The sequence below is a fragment of the Caloenas nicobarica genome, chromosome 3 (assembly GCF_036013445.1).
Source record: "Caloenas nicobarica isolate bCalNic1 chromosome 3, bCalNic1.hap1, whole genome shotgun sequence".
Classification (NCBI taxonomy): domain Eukaryota; kingdom Metazoa; phylum Chordata; class Aves; order Columbiformes; family Columbidae; genus Caloenas; species Caloenas nicobarica.
Window position 1 is genome coordinate 92,231,176 of NC_088247.1, and position 6,184 is coordinate 92,237,359.

Genomic DNA, 6,184 nt, shown 5'->3' on the forward strand with positions numbered 1-6,184 from the left:
GCTCCCATCAGATTATTCACAATAAAAATGCAGCCGGCACCAAAAGAATCTAATCCTTGTGTGTTTCCACTGATACGGCTCAGATGTGTGCACTGGTATTTTTGAGCCCCAGCAGAGCTGAAAGTGTCAGCAATTCATTGTTTACTGTCTGGACTGAATTGACTCTTGGAGCTCCTTAATGATACACAGACGGCCAATGCTTCATCTACCAAGGCTTGTTGATTGCCATCCAAGTAAGTATAAGCTTTCACATAGCTGTACAGAAGGATCCTCCTCACACAGTCCAAGGAACTGCTCACAAAGGCTCTATTTAATCAGCACAGCTCTGTCTTAGTGGCGTGGGCACAGCAAAACAATCATCCTTTTAAGAAAAACTAAGTCCTGGAATTGAAGAAAGCCAGTGGGTGCTGTGAGGAACGCAGGCAGCAGAGGGTAGATATGCTTTCTGGACATAATTTATCATGAAAAAAGAGTTGCCATCTCTATCAGTGCAATTGCAGAGCCCCAAAGAAATCACGAGAGCATATTTTCTGAATAACTTCAGTCATTCCTTAGCGTAAAGCTTGCCAACGAAGAGCTTGATAAAACAAGTTCTTCTGTGAGCAGCTGAACTAACGAAACTCAGTTTCCTATAGATTTCTGTTAGGTCTCCCCACACCACTGCAGGAGTTAGCCTACTTTCTTCCCAGTGTCCTCTCCCTGCTACACCTTTGCATTTACTCTGCACCCCTCGGCCCTCCTCACTGACACAATATTCCCAGATTTTCTGATGTTTGCTCATCCTTTAAAAATAGTCACGTCCCTGAAAAACTATGAGTGTGTGATCCCTTCCAGGTATCCCTCCCTTGCTGCTGTCACCTGCTCGCCATGGTGGTCTCACTTGTTTCCCGTCTCATGCCCTGTAGTTCCCCTCCAAGCCCTTGCAAGTCCCAGATGACATCTCCGGCTCCCACAATACCTTTACTTTTCCATCACTTTGGGACAAGCAAGAAACAGCCCATGGTGTAGATGGTTTAAAGCCACTCACACAGGAACAGATCAGATGGGTTTTGTATGTTGGAGCAAACAGAAAGGGCAGTGGCCGAATGGTTTCAGCTTTACCTTGAGGGGACATTAATCAAGCCTTTGGAAAATTTCCACCGGTCCTCCTGAAATTCATAAAGATGGTAATGTCTTTGAGATGCTTTCCTTTCTTTCCAGATTGGTTGAAATTTGCTGACAGTTTGAAAGTTACAGGGAGGAGCAGAGGGGGACCAACAGATGGACAGACAGCCACTGCAACTGTATAAGCCACATTTCCTTAGAAAACCAGACTAAAAATAGGAGAAAAATACAGTGACTGACAGATTTAATTAACATAAACACACCAGGTTTTTAGTCCATCAACCTTCTTACTGGCCTAACTATTGCACGAGAGATTCAGTTGCCTTTTCTGACAGAAAATAACTAAACAGCACAATGTTCTGGCTGCAGAGAGTCCTGCAGACCCTGAATTCCTGGGCAAAAGGCTCCCTTTCCCACTGCTTCTTGTCATTAGCCAGGAGTTGCCTCTAACAGACACACAGACATCTTTTAAACTTGCCTTGTGGGGTTTTGTCCTTCTCTTTCTCTCTCTGTTTATTCGTATTTAACTTGGAAGTACTGCGGACTGGATAAGGACATTAAGACTCACATTTGAAACAATGCGTTATGTATTAAGGGTACAAATCAAAGCCATGATGTCAGTGGAAAGACTCTCATTAAATTCAATCAGTTTGGCGTGTCAGTTAATAGAGCTTTGGAACTCTTGGTGAGAAAGTGCCAGAGCATCTCATGTGACTGAGGTCCTCCAGGCAGCTCGGCTGGGCCACCCTTTGTGAGCTGGAGCCAAGAAGAGTAAAATCCACGCAGCACAATGCAGTGACTTGCAGGAATACTAACCCGAAGGAAGCCCTCCAGTAATACAGCTATTAGGACCATTTCTATAATTAGTGCAGACTGTGGCACCTCTGCTTTCAAGAGATATGTTGTAAAAAAGGTGTGTGCCCCGATACCACAACAGTTAATAAAAATCCTCCTTTGTTCAATCACTGCTTTTGGGATTAAAGTTCCCAGGTTTATCCATTTAGCCTAAGTGGTAACTAGGATGTTTGTCTGAATGCTGCCTTTGATTTTTAACACTTTGTCTACTGATCGGATACATTTTTCTTTAGTAATTTGATACAACTTTTTAAACACTCCTTTGTCTACTAAATGACCCACTAGAGGAACCTGTCCAAGTGAAGTGGAAAAAGCCAGTCCAAGTCTCATCTAAAATTCACTTGGAAATGTCCTTGATAAGTAGTGAGCAGACCTTGTTTGGGCAGGGGTATGAAATTAATTCCATCTAAACATCAGAGGTGCTCATTCTATGGGATACTGACATATTACACACATACACAGATCTGACAATTTTTGGTTGAATGATCATTAACCTTTTTGGCTATGAGATGGCAGTAGGGCAACTGAGTGACTGCACTGATAATTGCAGCAATATGCAAGGACAGCAGAAACTAAAATCACTATAATTCATTTAAAAGTGTTTAATCTTCTGCCTAAGGAAATTAGTGTCATAGAAAAAGATTATCTGAGATAGGATACTGCTGGGAGAGCTCAAATCTTTTTTGATCTGCTGCTCTGCTCCAGGCAGGCGTTTTTTCAACCCATGCAGTGCAGTCACACCGAGGAGTTCTTGAACTTTTTCTGACCCTAAAATTTGTCCCATTATTTGGTTTTGCAGATGCAACCACCTTACAAGGGCCCTAGGCAGACACCATAGCCCTACAGAGACAGAGATTCACCTTTGCAACCCCACCAGTTTGGGTTAGCGCCCTGCCCAGCCTCCAGAAGCAAACAGTCACCTCTTGCCCTCATGCACCAGCACCTCCCTCCATTCCCAATGTGCCAGGGCACTGGCTCACACCGCACAAAACAATGTTCTTCAAAGCTTCCTCTTTGCTGCTTCTCCCGCAAAACATTGCCTACAGGGAAGGAATGGACAGATGTCAAGGTCAGCCCATGACTGACAGCCAACAGCTTTCATTTCTCTTCCCTCCCTATTGCTCTGTTACAGTCAGTTTAGCCTTCCCACAGCTGTTAGTTTCATCGACTGCTATACCTTGTCATGTGTTTGGACCGCGAAATTTTGAAGGCAGGTCTCTGTCTTCTTGTTGGCTATTTGCAGATCTTCAAAGCACACAGACACTACAAAGACATGAATACGGGTCGGCAGCCAAGTCAGGGACATGGGACTGGTTGGGAACAGACCTCACATGGGATATATGAGAAATCCAAGTTGTTGCAGAGATTTCTCTGATGATGAGTGAATTCAACCTCAGCAAAGTTGCCTTTTGCTGTGAGTATTTCAATGGCACGATAGCTTCAGAAAGGATTTTTGGTTTTCTCTTCTCTTTTGATATTTTCCCCACCAATCTGATATAAAAGCTTGCACTTTATTTCTACAAACTTCTCAATGCAGGCAGGAAGAAAACACAAACAGCTTAACTACTTGTGAGATTCTGTCTGAGGGATGAGATGAAGAAAAATCGTGAGCTAAATTTAGCTTTGGAAAAGGAAACAAGCTATAAAAACTGTTGCCAGGTGCAGATGAACCTCTTGGGAGCTGCAAGGATTTGGTCCTTCTAAAAGGACAAATGCAAGCGACTAGAAAAATAGCCACAATATTATCTGCATTCAGAGAAATGGATGAATCCTCAGTTTTCCAGGTTGCAGAGGCATAGAAAGAAGTCAGCTGTACATTTTCAGAGCTTGTGTTTGGGTAGTTATGCACCAGAGAAAGTTGCTTTTTTTCTGACACTGTGAGTATGCCATAAACACTCATTTTCCACAGGCATCACTTACAAGTATCTTCCACCTTCCTTTTTCTCGGTACATTCCCTGCATTGTAAATAGTGAGGACAACTATTCAGGAAGAACGTGGAGATGGCAGACAAGTTTGTTTAGTAGCAGCTGGAAACTTTCTGTTTTTTCAGAAGGAACCTAAATTTACCCAGAAGGCACATAGATGCCAGAAAGGAAAGCAAGAGGTGTCGGTGGGCTAGAGGGGATCCTGATGCTCCCAGTGGTGTGCCATCCCAAAAGCACCTTGACAAAGCTCCCTATCTATTCAGCAGCCAGAAAATGCTAAACTTGACAGAAAAGCTGAGGAAGAAGCTGGCACAAGTGGATGGAGACATTTGCACCATGTGCAAGTGGACACTGGATGAACATTTCTCACCACATTTCTCCTTGATGAATGCTCAGGCCAGCTCTACAGGAAATGCTGTAAGATGAAGCAAACTCTAACTTTAAATGACTTTCATGTCAAAATCCTAGGTAATGCTGGCAGCACTACAAAGCCCCTTTGAGAGCCCTTGCCAAGACAGAAATTTTGATCTTGCAGGAGAGCCAGGAGCAAGGAGTTCCTGAAAACCCAGGCCAAAAGCAGTGTCCTCATAAACAGCAGTAATGTCAGAAAGGCTCCTGGACCTCAGAGAGAAACTAGTGGGCCAAGGACCTGGTCGCTGGGCTGCACTAGTCCAGGGGATGCTGCTCAGGATATGAATCATGGAAGCAGGACAGTCACATCCTGTTATGAGACCGCTGTTTATTTTTCCTGCTCCTTCAGCCCTGGACCTCTCCGCTGTGCCTGCCACTGAGACTGCCAGCTGTGGATGATGTAAGGTGGATGCCTGTCAACAGGAATGGGACCTTCATCACCGATTCATTTCACAGTGGCTCCTGAAACAACCACCAGTTGGTAACTGTGTTTAGAGAGGAGCCAGGAACCTGCAGGTCAAAACTTTTCCTGATACTGACAGTTTTTTCTGTCAATGGGAGTACAAATCATGGGAAGGTACTGTTCTGATTTGGTAACCTCTCCATAGCCACTGGCCTTACCTAGAGGTAAAGAGTTGGCCAAAAACAGCAGCTGAGGAAAACCAGGCTCCCTACCTGATGCAAGGGAAGAAGTGTAGCCCCCACTTGTGCTGTTCATCTCATGCTCCTCAACCAAAGACTAAACAAGGAAGCCCTGGCTAATTTAAGCATAGTAGGAGCTTTATCAGTGCCTTCCATGGGAGCAGAGTTTCATTGCACAGCCATACTAAGACCTTCCCAGCCGCTGCAGTTTTACAAGATGCCAGCAGACCTACCATGGGTGGTGCTATTTTTCCAAGGAGTGCCCTTATTGACAGTGACACTATGGCTTGTCCAGACAACACAACTGTGCAAAGGTCACCTTGAAAGGAATTGTACTGAAGATCACAGTGCCCCTCTTAGCTAGAAGATGCAATTAAAAAATATATTGCTTTAAATAATTCTCAAGGTGGTGTCCTCATTGCTTCAGGGTACTAGGAAGGCAGATATTTAAGAGACTCCTCTTTCTTTGTTGAGACCTTCTTAAAAATGCTATTAATGCTTAAAAAGCTCTGTTTTGTGAAATTAGCCATTTAGAGCAGAAAGGCAGTGGGACTTGTACAAGCAAGCACACTCTGCCAAAAGCAGCCCTTCGGTTAACTGGCACACACAGCAGAGAGCTGAATAAGGCCAGAGTTTCCGTAAGGAAATCGTTGTACAAGATACCCCCTCTGAAGCGCATTAAGATCCAGTCTTCTCGCCACGGACATAATTTCCCCCGAGCTCAGCAGGACTGAGCCCAGAGGGCGCGCTCCTTACAAAGCCCCTGTGCTCCTCGGAGCGGGGTCAGCCCAGGTCCGGGCGCCCAGACACCTCCCGTGAGGGCTGTGGCTGCCCCTGGGGGAAGCCGGCACGCAGAGGAGTGGCACACCAACATTACCGAAACGCTACATTTGTATCAAGTCAGAATCACTTTGACCCCACTGAACAATTTCACAGGCGTTTTTTAGAGCATCTTTCGTCTTTTTGTCGCTCTCACTGCCACAGTATCACTCTGGTTTTTTCTACTTGAAGCCTGGTTCAGCACAAAGCACACAAGGCAGTTTTTTCCCTGAAAATTAGTACCTGGAGATGTTTTCAAGGAGGAGAAGCTATTAGGCTGGCGAGCGTGCCACCATTGCTTGCCCAAAATTCTCCTTTGGGAGGTAGAGGTCTGACAGTTCTCTGAGCACACTCTGCCCTTCCCGAGGGAAGACCATAACACAGGCACAGCTAGTAAACTAGTAAAATTAAGAAAAGTGTTGTTTAT